This window comes from Larus michahellis, chromosome 1 (assembly GCF_964199755.1).
Source record: "Larus michahellis chromosome 1, bLarMic1.1, whole genome shotgun sequence".
Classification (NCBI taxonomy): domain Eukaryota; kingdom Metazoa; phylum Chordata; class Aves; order Charadriiformes; family Laridae; genus Larus; species Larus michahellis.
In genome coordinates, this window is record NC_133896.1 from 50,965,820 (window position 1) to 50,978,313 (window position 12,494).

Genomic DNA, 12,494 nt, shown 5'->3' on the forward strand with positions numbered 1-12,494 from the left:
GTCCCTGGGAGGAGGGAAAAAGCTCCTGCTTCTTTGCTGAAGTCCTACCATCTGCACAGTATATGTGTTTCATGGTGGGAAGAAGCACTTAGTCCTTCTCCTGCCTCTGACAGGAAACATTTTAGGTTAAAACTTCCAGAATTCCTTTGTTCCAGAACATGTGGCATGAGATTCCGGACCTTTTGTTGATGGCAAGCAATTATTTTTCCCACTAATCTGATCCAAATTTGAACAAGAGGTTTCTCAGCAGCGCACACAGTTTTGTCAATGTCTGCCATCTAAAACCTTTTCTAAAGCTCACAATTTTACTCTAGGCTGCTCAGCAAAAAGCCCAGGAAGAAATAATGCTTGCCGAGGAACAATGTGCAGTCCAATCATCTGAGTTTCCGTGGGTTTGGGTTGGTGTTACACCCTGGAGGTAGCACTGGACAGTATTGCAGACAGCATTTCTCTTGCCAGTGAAGCTGCCTGCGAGATGAGATAAAACTGAGGACCTGACCACTTTGTGAGTGGTATGGATCCCCCGGGACTTTTTGCAATAATGAAGTTGTTGGCTCTGAAGCCCATGTTTGTCCAGCTCCGGGAAAGTGTGGAAGAGAAAAGCCGAACCTGCTAGAGGAACATTCATCAATATTGATGCAACACTTGCAAGGCATTTAAATAGTATGTTGTGAAGGGCAACCAAGAATCCTACACGAATTAGGCTGTCATTCCAAACTCAGGTAATTAGTTTCTATATACCCACTTTCCAAAATCCCCTGGAAATCCCCCTGTAACCTGGCAGGTGGTTATTCAAGCTAGAATTACTAGAAAATAAGAGAGAAGAATGGTTACGAGTGATTCTCCCACAGAACCTATTGTGTTAGTTGTCATAAAGGCAGATGCAAATTTGAAGCCTCTTCACTATAGAGCCTGTAATCTAGAAAGAAATACAAAATGTTTAGAGAGGGTGAAACAATGTAAGCATTCATTAAATATATTAGCAATTAAAATATTAAATGAGACTACAATTATTTCCAACTGCTTTCAACTTTGTTCTTGATAATTACACATGATTATAAGCATCTATGTACATTTAAGGAAAATTGTGTACCGCAAAGCGACATTACAATTATTTAATTTCATGTAATAATTTAATTACAGTGGGACTCAAGGCTCGGAGTGAAATTAGACTGACACCTAGACCAACACAGACATGTGCCTCAGCCTGAAGAGCTTCAACAGAGATCTGGAGCACAGCGAACGTACCTTTATTTTTTTGTTTCCTTCTTTTAGATTAATTAATTTAGGTTAATTACAGCAGCACATGAGATTTATGAACAGTTTAAAAATACAGTAGAAACAATCTGAAAGGACAGACAAAGCCTGGTTTCTTAATTGATGTAATCTAATCAAAATGAGGCAGAATTACAGTCACTATACTTAAGAATGCTTTGGGGCAATTTTTTCAACAGGACAGGTTTATAAATGCGGGCTCTTTTACAGACTGCACTATCCCTAGATAAACAGGACACAGAGACATCCCGGGTGCATATGTTTGCTCAAGGATCGCCTGAAGCCATTAGATGAGGACTTTCAGCAGCGGTAACCTGCCTTACTGGTCGAAGGGGAGCCGTCTCTAGTTACCCTTAGTCCTTTACAAGCGCAACAGCTGTTGTCTGGACCATCTCTGAGCAAGGAACTTCCAAAGCTAAAACCCCAAATCTTCACAGCTTGAGGACAAGATTCAGGCTTTATAATTAACAGTTGTAATGATAATATGTGCTGATGAATGGATGTGAATCGAGACACAGACGTTCACTAGAGACTCAACTAAAAACATAACTAGCATTTTTATGACCATTACAGGTTTTGAGTGGAATTGCTTTTGCAGAAGAAAAAAGCTCCTACACAATACAAACATGCAATTTTCCTCATTCACCATCTTGTATTTTTGCATCAGATAATCCTTAAGGATAACTATAAGCCTAGACTAATTTAGCAAGGCAGATATTGTGGATGAGAGAGTTTCAGCAACCATTTTGTAAAGCACAGTGTTTTTATCAAGCACATAGATGTATTTTCCAAAAATATTTTCCCAATGACATCCACAGTGCTAGAATCAGTAGCTAGCCCTGGCCAAAAGCTCCCATTTTCTTCCACTTCCAGCAGAGCTTTCTGAATTCCTCGTGTTTCCAACATATCCTGGTGGCTTTATTCCATTAAACAAGTTACGCACTTTCTTCTCCACCATCCGTAGGGTAAAATGAAGAGCCCTCATCGAGCGGCCATCCCGCCTCCAGCACGGCAGCTTTATTTAGGTTTCTACCTCACTATCTAGACGAAAAAAGGACAGGAGCTGTAAAAAAAAAATTCTAGTGCTGTCAACCAAGTTACAGTATAGTAAATAAAAGAAACATTTTATTTTTTAAACATTTCTAAAGACATCTTTTTATTTACTTTTTGTAAAAGGAAAGAAGGTCTACTGGTTTTGGGAATTTGTTCTCTCAGATCTCCACACCACTAACTGGTCAAGGCAGCTCTGGAACATCTCTGCTTCGTCTCTTGTTCTCAAAATCGATGAAAGACAAATGTATGGTACGTATGAAAGACAAATATATGAATGCTGGTACCCCCAGCTGCCAGTCCAACGTTGCATATTGGCACCATAAAAGCTTCTCCAGCTGCCCTGGTTTTGCAAAACCAGATCTTCAGTTGTAGTTCCCAAACATAGCTTGATTCCTGCATCCTAGTGACTTAAACTAACACTTGCAGCGAGGATTTCATCCACTGCGCATTTTAATCTAGGAAATATACTATCTCAAGTTAAACCTTTTAATGCTTCTTTATTCGGGAAACACAAAATGAGGATTTACCAGTCCTCATATCTGTATTCTGAAATTCAGAATGATTTCTAAAAGGGAATTATTTGAGGAAAATAACAAAGTTACGTAATTTGGTGTGCCAGTACCGTGTTATTCTTGCTCTCCCATGGCACATTAGAAGATGAGAAGGAAGAAACCTGACGGACTTCTGCAAGAGACTCACAATTTGCTCACCGCCAGCTGTTCGGATGCTATTGACTAACAGTGGCCAACTGTGACAATCCTTTTAATTCCATCAAAGCATACTTTTGTTCCCAATAACATCGTAGGCAACAACCCAATAGAGTGATAAAAAATAACCATAGCTTCTGTGTCATTGCGTGTCAAGCACATTCTGAACTGCAGTTATTGTGCTGGAACGATAAGTCTTGTGACTATTAAAAGAAATAGCAGAGCAGTATTGATTTGGAAGTATTATGCGTTGAGCATCACTGGCGCACTGGGCAGACAGAAGATAATGTCGCTCAGTCTGAGTAATGTCGCTCAGTCGGAGAATTTCCAAATGAAGTTAGAAATAGATGGTACAATTCAGATATATGATACACAAGAAAGAGACATAAAGGATGTAAACTCCAAACACTGGAAATGCGCCTCTTTCAGTAAGTCCAAACCAACACTTTAGGACGGAGGTCTACAGCTGGGAGGTCGAAACCTAAATCCCAGTCAGCAAACTACCGGTGGCCTGTCTGCGAGATAGGACGTCGAGCTGGAAGATCCACCTCAGATTTGACGATTTGAGCGCCCCTTGACTTTGAATCTCAGTTTACGTTGGCCGTGTCACGTTGAACACCGTTCGTGACCGAACACCGTTTGGGTGTCTCGCTGCCCGTCTGAGGTCCGGCTCGGGAAGGCCGGTGGCGAAGGGGGCACCTTTGGGAAGGCAGCAAGCCAGCGAGCTACCCCCCAACACCGCCAACCCCTCACGCCCCCGGCCCAAAGCGGGGGCTCCCAGCGCTTCGCCGCCGCCCCACAGCCCCCGGTCCGACGGGGACGGCGGCGGGCGCCTCTCCCGGGGCCAGCGCCTCGCCGAGGCCCCTCGCCACCCCCCCCGCCCTTAAACCCTCCATAAGCGTCTCCCCACGGCCACGGGTGGGTTTCGGCCACGGCACCTCGCGGCCCGGGGCGGGCGGGAAGCTCCTCCCCGGGGGTGTAGCACAGGAAGAGGTGGAGGTCGGGGGAGCCGGCGGGAGCTCCCTGCGAGGTGGCGGAGGTGCCGCTGACCGCCCGCCGGGCCGATGTGCGTGCCTTGCGCCGCGGCCATGCCGCGCATCGGCGGCCGTGGCGAGGGGCGAGGGGAGGAAAAGCCTGTTTACACAGACGGCGAAGCGCCTGGGGAATAGTGCAGGGGAGGAAGTGAGCCGGCTCGCTGTCTGACTGCGCTGACTTCCTGCTCGCTCCCGCACACGGGCGCACACACACACACACACACACACGAGAAGGGGAAAAAAAAAAAAAAAAAAAAAAAAAAGAAGGGGGGGAAAAATCAGGATCTCATTGCAAGAGCAACAGAGCGCCTGCAGAAGACTGTCAGCATGGAGAACCAGGGGATTTTACCCAGCTCCCTCTAAAGTACCAGGAGGGAGCGGAAAAGTCCCTCTCAGGCTCTGGGTAGGTACAAGTGCTGCGGCGCCGGCCCCGGCTCCTGCGAAGTTTCGGGGGCTTCGGGGAGGCCGGCGCTCCCCCACGCCCCCAACTCGCTGGTGGGGCAGCGGCGGGGAGGGACGCGGCGGGGCAGAACCGCGGGCTGGAGGTGAGGAGCGGCCGGGGGAGGGGGGACATCGGGGGGGCTCGGAGCCCCGCACGGCGCCGGGGGTCCTGCCCTGGGGCCGGGCCCGGCCAGCGCGGCCGTAAGGAGGGCAGGGGGCGGCGGTTGGGGAGCGGCGGTTGGAGGGCGGGGGGCGCTGAGGGGGCTCCTGCCGCCTCAGGGGGCTCCCGCCGCCTCAGGGAGTCCCCCGGCCCGGTCGAGGGTCGCCTCGGGGGCCCCGCCGCCCCCCGAGAGCCGTGGGTGTGGGTGAGTGGACGGAGCGTGTGCGGGGTCCAGGGTGTGAGGAAAGGCAGGGCCGGGAGGGGGTCGCTGCCTGACAGGGCGCAGCGGGTCGGGGGGAGCTCTGGGACCTCTCTCACCCCGCAGCCCCCTCGGCGGTGCCGGGTTGTATCCTGCCTCCCCACCAGCACCCCCAGTCCGGCCGTGTCCGGCTGCCCGGGCCTGTCCCCTGCGAGCAGCGTGTCACGATAACGGCGACTGGGGCGGCGGGGGCCGCCCGGGTGCCTGTCAGGGCGGCGGGGGGCGCCGCGGGGTCCCCGGCGCCGCTGCGAGGCCGCGGGCGGAGGGGGGAGTTGGAGTGGGGGGGGGGGGGGGGGAAGGGAAGTCTCCTGCAGAAACTGCAGAAGGGGCTTTAAAAAGGCAAAAAAAAAAAAAAAGTGTCGGGAGAGTTTCTGGCTTGTCTGGAAACAGCAAGACTAATTGCCATGCGCTTCCGGTTTGAAACTGGCAGCAGACAACATCTTGAAAATGAGTCACTGCAGCTCACAAAGAAACTCTGTGGTTTTCTCCCTCTCAGGTTTATATATTTGCTCTTTTTTTTTTTTTTTATACAGTTTCCTTTGTAGTCTTCGGCGTTCGCCCCGGCCCTCCCCCACCCCCGCCCCCCCCCATTTTCTCAGCCACCCCAAGACCCCTTGGCCGACGTGGAGAGTTTCCACGACCAACCGAAAAAACACTAAAAATGTTTGTAAGGGAAGGAAAAAAAAAAAAGGAGAGAGAGAGAAAGGGAGAGAAAGTGGAGAGTTGTTTTTGGATCTGGCTTTGCTGAAGGTTAGAGAGACTCTGATGCTGCAGGGGGAAAAAGTTCCCTGAATTTTCCACTGGCTGCAGGAAGAGAGCCCATTTAGTCATGGCTAAGTAATGTCTGCACACACACCAACTAATCTCATTAGGAGTTTCCGTTCTCTAACACAGGAGGGTTTTGTGGAGCCCTGTCAGCCTTTCTAACATTGCAGTTGAAAGGGAGACAACTTACATCTTTATTTACTTAGGGGTGTAGCGCTAAGACAGATTTATACAATGCAGCATCTTTTCGGTCATGCGGACTCCCAACTTCAAAAGTCAATGGTTTCATTTCATTTCAAGCAGAAAGTCATGGTTCGTCTTAACATTTTGCTCATATAGACTTTTCGATTATTTCAGATTAAATGTCATTTATGCATAAATAGTTTCGTAGGGCGAAGTGCAGAAACGGGGTACACAGAAGGCTGTGTTACAGTAAGCAGGTTCTGTGCATCATTGCCAATCATATGTAATTACGTGGTTAAAAGACTCTTGTGTTAAGATACTGAGGTGATGGGCACGTTTGAAAAGTATATTCATTCCCATAAGCTTGCTGTATTGGTGCTTTACACGTTTAATTTCCAAGTGACATTTATTTTGTACATATCACTTAGTGGCTTGTATAATTATTTTGTCATGATTTATTTTCATAGTGGTCATGAAAAAAGTCTGTGTTCAGAATTCGAAAGATTTTTGCCGTGCCCTGATGATCTTTAATTTAAATTAGAAGTTAACGACTTTTTGCAAAAAAAGCCTGGAGCAAACAAAGAAAATGGAGTCTTGCTTGCAAGTGGGTTTTAACTTCCAAGAAATGTCAAAAAATGTGAATAAAATTGCATGTAATAGGAAGTAACACTTAGCTTCTTAGTTAAATTACCAAGTGATAGCATTAAATAGCAAATATTGTGGAAAAAAAAGTAGTACTTGGATGGAGAACTAACTGCAGTATACCACGTGTTTACCTTTGAGGATCTTCAGTGTTTCCTGTACTTCCTATGTCCACGCTGCACAGAAAAGTTCTTCATGAACATCACTTTACAGAGGACTTTTCTTAGTGGATTAGTGATACGATCTGCAGACACAGACGCCTCTTGTTGTCTTAGTTGGGCAGAGAAGAATTTTTAGAATAGTATGTAAAACAGAAAATGCCTGATGTCTGTTTCAGTAAACTGTAGTCATCAGGTAGTGAAAGCTGTTTTCTGGTTTGGGCGTTTTATTTCTTTTGTAAAAGTCTAAATTTTAGAGACAGAGGTGCATTACTGGGCATAATGGTAAAAAAATCTGTTGAATATATTATGGAACGGGTAGTGTGGTGTACAACACCAAAACCCTTACTGAAGAGCGTTCCCTAGCTCTTATTATCTCTCTTTGAAATATGGACACTAAATTGTCCACTTATTGCATTAAATATTGCTGGAATTTCACTGTGCCATCTGCTGAAGCAGTGTTGTCCTGGTTTGAGAGAGAACAAAAGCAATTTTCTTTTCAGTAATTTTACTTTTCAGTGAAGTCTCCTCTTAACTGACTGCACTCCTTGAAATTAACGGTGTGTTTTTCAGACAGTGTCTGTCCCCAGAGTGATAAGGTCTGATGTTTATAGTTAATACCAAGGAATGGTATGCAGCGAGGCTCTTGCTTTTACTTATTCCCGTAACAACCAAGGTCAGCTAACTTTGTTACGTACCATGTTGGAGGCTCGGAAGTGGAAGAGCATAGAGGGGCTGCACCTGTGGGGAGCAGTGGACAGGACAGGTGACCCAAAACTGACCAACAGGGTATTCCATCCCATGAGCATCATGCTGAGTATAAAGCTGAGGGACCAAAGGGGTTAACTCTCTTTTCTTTGATGGCTGGCATCTGAGGAGGACTCTGTCCGTTCTTCTGCCTTTGATCCCGATCTGTGCCTTCCTGAATCCAGTTCCCACCTACCGTTGAGTCCTGTCCCAGTACTTGCCAGTGACATGATCGTCATCCTGGGAGCTTCATATTTGGTTTTGTATATATTTGTATATGTTTCATTATTTTCTTAGTAATATTATTAACTTTTTTTTTTGTTGTTAATATTTCATTATAGCTGTTCTAGGTTTTTTTTCAGCCCATAATTCCCTTTCCCTTATTCTCTCTCCCTTACCCTTTTGGGAAGGGAGAGCGGTTAACAGAGAACATCTGTCGTTCGTTTAGTGGCTGGCCCAGCCTAAACTTTGACAAGTGTAGATGAAGCACACACATTCATACATACAGATAAATATAGTCTATCTACACTATATAAATTTCGTATATTGTATTCACTCAGCGTAAGTAAAAACATCTTGATGTCCTCCTAGAAAAACAGATGTAGTAGTAGTAGTGTATCGGTTGTGTGTTCTGTATAGCTCAAAGAGTAAATGAGAAATAATCCATAGATGTGTTAAAAATACAACATTTCTGTTTAGAACAGTGCAAAAATCCAAATATCAGATAGTGCATGATGGTTTCCACTCAAATAATAAAAAAGTCCTAAAGGTGTTTTCACTGTAAGTATGATTTTATTCTTTACGTGTTTTAATTTATGAAATATAAAGCATGTGAGAAGAACACGTACTATCCGGGATGAGATATTACCAGATTTGCTTGTATATTGATTTTCCAAATCGCCTCCATCAGTTGTTCCTAAAAAGGGAAAAGCCTACAGGCTTATATCCTTTCCAATATTACCAACTCCACCTGGATGCAACAGCTGAAATAAGCAACACAATCTCGGGGGAAAACTCAGCTACAGCCTTATTTGTAACTGTGTTTGTAAACCACTGCCTACATGGATCCTTTCATATGTAGAAACAAGTATCTGTTTTGTTTTATTCATTAGCAGTTCTCACTGCTTACTGATTCACGGTGGTTCTTTGCCCCTGTTACTTAATGTTATTGCATTAAACTTAGATCATGAAAACAAATCAAGTGTCTCACTCCAAAGTCTGGAGTATTCCCCTTTGCTGTGTATGAAGTCCAATTATGTAAACCTTACCTTCTCATTGTAATGCCCTTCTTGGGATGGAGGCCAGCTTCAGAGTGTGTTATGGTAGAGGGGTTCTTATGGGAAGGTATTACAGCTCAAGTGACTTAATAGAACTGAAGCTGAAATCTACTGTAGTTTAAAAATCTGCTCTGGAGGACTTGGCGCAGAATGAAAGTAATTTCATGGGTTCACCAAGGTGCATGGAGCTTGTTGCTTGCTCTGAGGGTCGTATGTGTAGGAAGATAGGTATATATAATACTTGGGGACACTGAGGTCCATCAGCTGTTATAGGAAATACAAATCTTTGCCTCGGGAATGCAATCACATAAGAACATGTTGCTTCAGAAAATCAAAGGAAAGAAATAGACGCTGAAATAAAAAGTCATTTGGCTACTAAAGATAAGTGAGAGTGGGATGAGGCTGGGAGGACCAACATATTTGTGATGCATGTATTTGTAAAAAAATTATTTTAGCTGGTTTATCTTGGTGATCTCATACAAAATTTGTATGCTCGTGTAGTTACAGTTATCTGTGAGTGGTTCTCTGTCATAGTACTAAATAAGATAGCTAATTTGTCAGTTCTTTGCTAGTACTTCCCACACAGATATGGCAGGTTGGACTCACTTGTGCAGTTCAGACTATTTATGAGTCCATGGTTTTCTTCTGGTGGCAGCGGCTCCAATGTGCAGCATTCACGGATGCTGCTGCTTGAATCCATCTTAGAGCTGTGACACTGATTATAGGACACTGTTAGCCTGGGCCAATTTCAAAGAGTAGAGTTGGGTTTGAGCTGCTGTGTATCTTTCGTAACCACACCCAATGGTTCATGCAACTGGCTGTTACTTACGGGCCTTTGAAAATCATGTTGTACTGTGTATCCTCGGACTGATTCACCGTGGCTTTCTCCTCGGAGTTTCCCACAATAGGGAATCTCAGAGTCTTGAATCATTAGACAGATGTTTACTTGGCCTGTGGCTTGTTAAATGAATCAGCTAATATTCTGGAGGCTGTTGAGAGCTCTTGAAAGACTGAATATGTGTATTCTCATGTTGAAGTATTTTGGTGAATAATGAATGATTAAAGACTTAGTCATGATTTTGAGGCGAATGTCAAGGTGTAGGTACAGGAAGTCCAGCTCACCGCGCTGCAAAATACAGGGCTGCGTGTATGGAAACAAAGCAGAAGTAGTACATCTTATCTGTGCACTTCACAGAAAGAATACTCATCTTTGTCCTTAAAACTTTCTTTAACTCGTGGTTTTATATGCCAGTAATTATATCAGAATTCAAATGCTTAAGGGTTTGCTGTTAAGAGTGGATTTTAATTCAAAAACTCTTTGAAGGAGAGTTGCTGCTTTTCTGAAAATAAAAACTAAAGAAAATACCTGCCATGAGCATTGATATGAAAATACCACTAAGGCACTACCTGCCAGCTGATTAAATGCCAGTTGATAACTGTATAGTCATTTTGCATTTTAAATTTTGTATGAATACTGTGGTAGTTCTTACAGTACCAAAAAGTGCCCTGGAATTGTTGATCTGCTTAATCAGTGTAATTCATGGTCGGTATCTTACAGAGTACTGAATGACTAAATATATTTAAGTAATTATTTTAAAGTTATATTACAGTTGAGAACATCGGAGGCCAAATTTTGCCATACCCTAGGCAGATACAACTCAGCTGAAAATTACACTTTTTTACTCCCATGGAGTTACAGTTACCAGCACCATGTCTGATTTTGGCCTGCTTGCTCCAGTAGCATTGCAGTGATTATCTAGAGCAGTGAGGTTTGTCCTTTTCGTATCTGTGGACCCATAATTATTTTTGGGCAGTTGTGCAGATGTCTGTGTTGCAGCTGAGCCTACTCTAGTAGTACTGGGGCACTTCTGCCTCTCCTTCGGGAGGAATTCATTGACCCCTGCACGCGTGGGCCACATGTTGAAGACTGCTCACCTGTATGATGACACCTATGAACTTTTAAGATAAACGTCAATCAACTACGTAAAGGTTTCTAAGTGCTATACCGTGTGCTCTGTCTATGTCTGAGTGGTCAGATACAGCTCAGGCTCTTCAGGAAAAGAATTTCTGTAGGAAGCCACAAACTTACTTTGTTTTCATCTTCTGAAGCACTTAGGCATGTATTTATTTTTGAGTGTGTCAGCACTTCTTTAGTGCAGTGAGACTAACTGCATGTTGCAAACATTTAAATGCTTGCTTGGCCTGAATGTAACTAAGGCATTGGAGTAGCTCTTGCTTGCTCTGTGCAAGTGTCCTCTAGCTTTGCTCTAAATTTTGCAGTGTCAGCAGCAAGTGAAGGGTACTGCCCATTCTATGGCTTCCCCCGGACCCATTTCAAGGAGTCTTTTCAATCACGTTTGTGTCTCCGCTTGCCAATTTACTATTCAGTATTTGAAGACAGAATATGGCTTGGATAATCTTAGCAAATAGTGATTAGTACATATTAATGTGTTTTGGCTCTCATGAAAACAACCCCGTCTTAGTTTCTTCAGCTTTAAAGTAGATTTTAAAGCTTTAGCTTTAAATCTACATTTTTTTTATTTTGTGGATCCTAACTTGAAGATCATTTGAGGTACTAGGAGAGGAAAACGTACATCTTACACGTTGTCTTTTAGTTTTAGCTGTTTTTAAATTATGTAATGAATAATTTGGTTGTCATTTTTATGATTCCTACCAATTATTCAAAATTGGTAAAAGCATTCTAAGCACTAATCCAAGTATTAAGTCCTGTTAATACAATTTTACAAGGTGGCTCTTTCTCTAAAAATATTAGTGAACAAGCAGAGAAGTTTGTGTAAAATACGCTTTTGCGGTTGTACAAAAAAGAGTAGATTTGGATTATGTACTTAAAGAATCTAAATGTTTTTAATCAAATGTCCTCCTATAAGTTTCCCATCCTCATTTTGCAAAACAGCTGACAGATCATCTGGAAAACAGATTTCTATTATGCATCCATTTGCCTCTAATGTGGTGACAGCACCTCTTTACTGTATCTCTGTATATTTCTTCATCTTTTTTTTTTATGATATGAAGAAAATTGATCTGCTGTATTTCAGTTCAAGCTTTTTGGGAAGGATGCTAATGAGTGTTGTTGGTTTTAAATGTTTATATTGTGGTAATGCTGAGTGGCCTCTGTTGTATCAAGTCACAATACAGCACAAACAAAAAGTTTATAGACTCAAGTACCACTATTATCTCTTCTCAGCAATTAACAGTAATTCATGTGAAGAGACAAACTTTAAAAAGCATTTAGAAAATAAGAACAAATTCCTATTGCAGCTCTCTCAGCGAAATCTGGAGAAAGTTGACTACCTTCAGAGAATTTCTTCCATGCTACGCTAATATAGCTGAGATGGGAATGTGGGTTTAGATTCTAGATATAGACCTCTGTGAAGTCTGGTGACTCAGAGCAGACTCAGAGCAACTGGCGTGTGTGGTTAGTTTAACAAACTGCGAGTGTGGAATAGGGCTGGTATAGAAAGTATGACTGCGGCACTCCTTCGCTACTGCTGCTTCAGTACTGAAGCTCTGCCATGCAAATGGTTCCAAACAGAGCAATATCAAGGCTGGATTGATTCCCCGGGAGTAGGGTACAATAAAACTAACTGTGCAGTCTCATCCAAGTTGAGGAGAGGGGGTAGAGTCTTTGAGTCTTACTGAAACGTGGAATCTCATGCAGGATTTCACGTACAACTCAAAATCGTGGCTGTTAACGTATCCTGAGCAGTGGAGACACTAACAAACCAGTTGGTGTATTGATGTCACTTCTAAACAGGCAACCTAGGCACTTCGT

General features: G+C 43.7%; 1 protein-coding gene across 2 annotated transcripts in view; it reads left to right on the plus strand.

The window, feature by feature from the left end:
* The first annotated feature begins 4,019 nt into the window (after positions 1 to 4,019).
* Positions 4,020 to 12,494, plus strand: part of ELK3 (ETS transcription factor ELK3) — a 41,516-nt gene continuing 33,041 nt past the window's right edge. Inside the window, exon 1 of one of the 2 annotated variants that reach the window (XM_074575516.1) lies at positions 4,020 to 4,472. The gene's annotated coding sequence lies outside the window, so the exon portion shown is untranslated. The remainder of the gene's footprint in view (positions 4,473 to 12,494) is intronic. The other variant, XM_074575506.1, reaches the window with a different exon arrangement.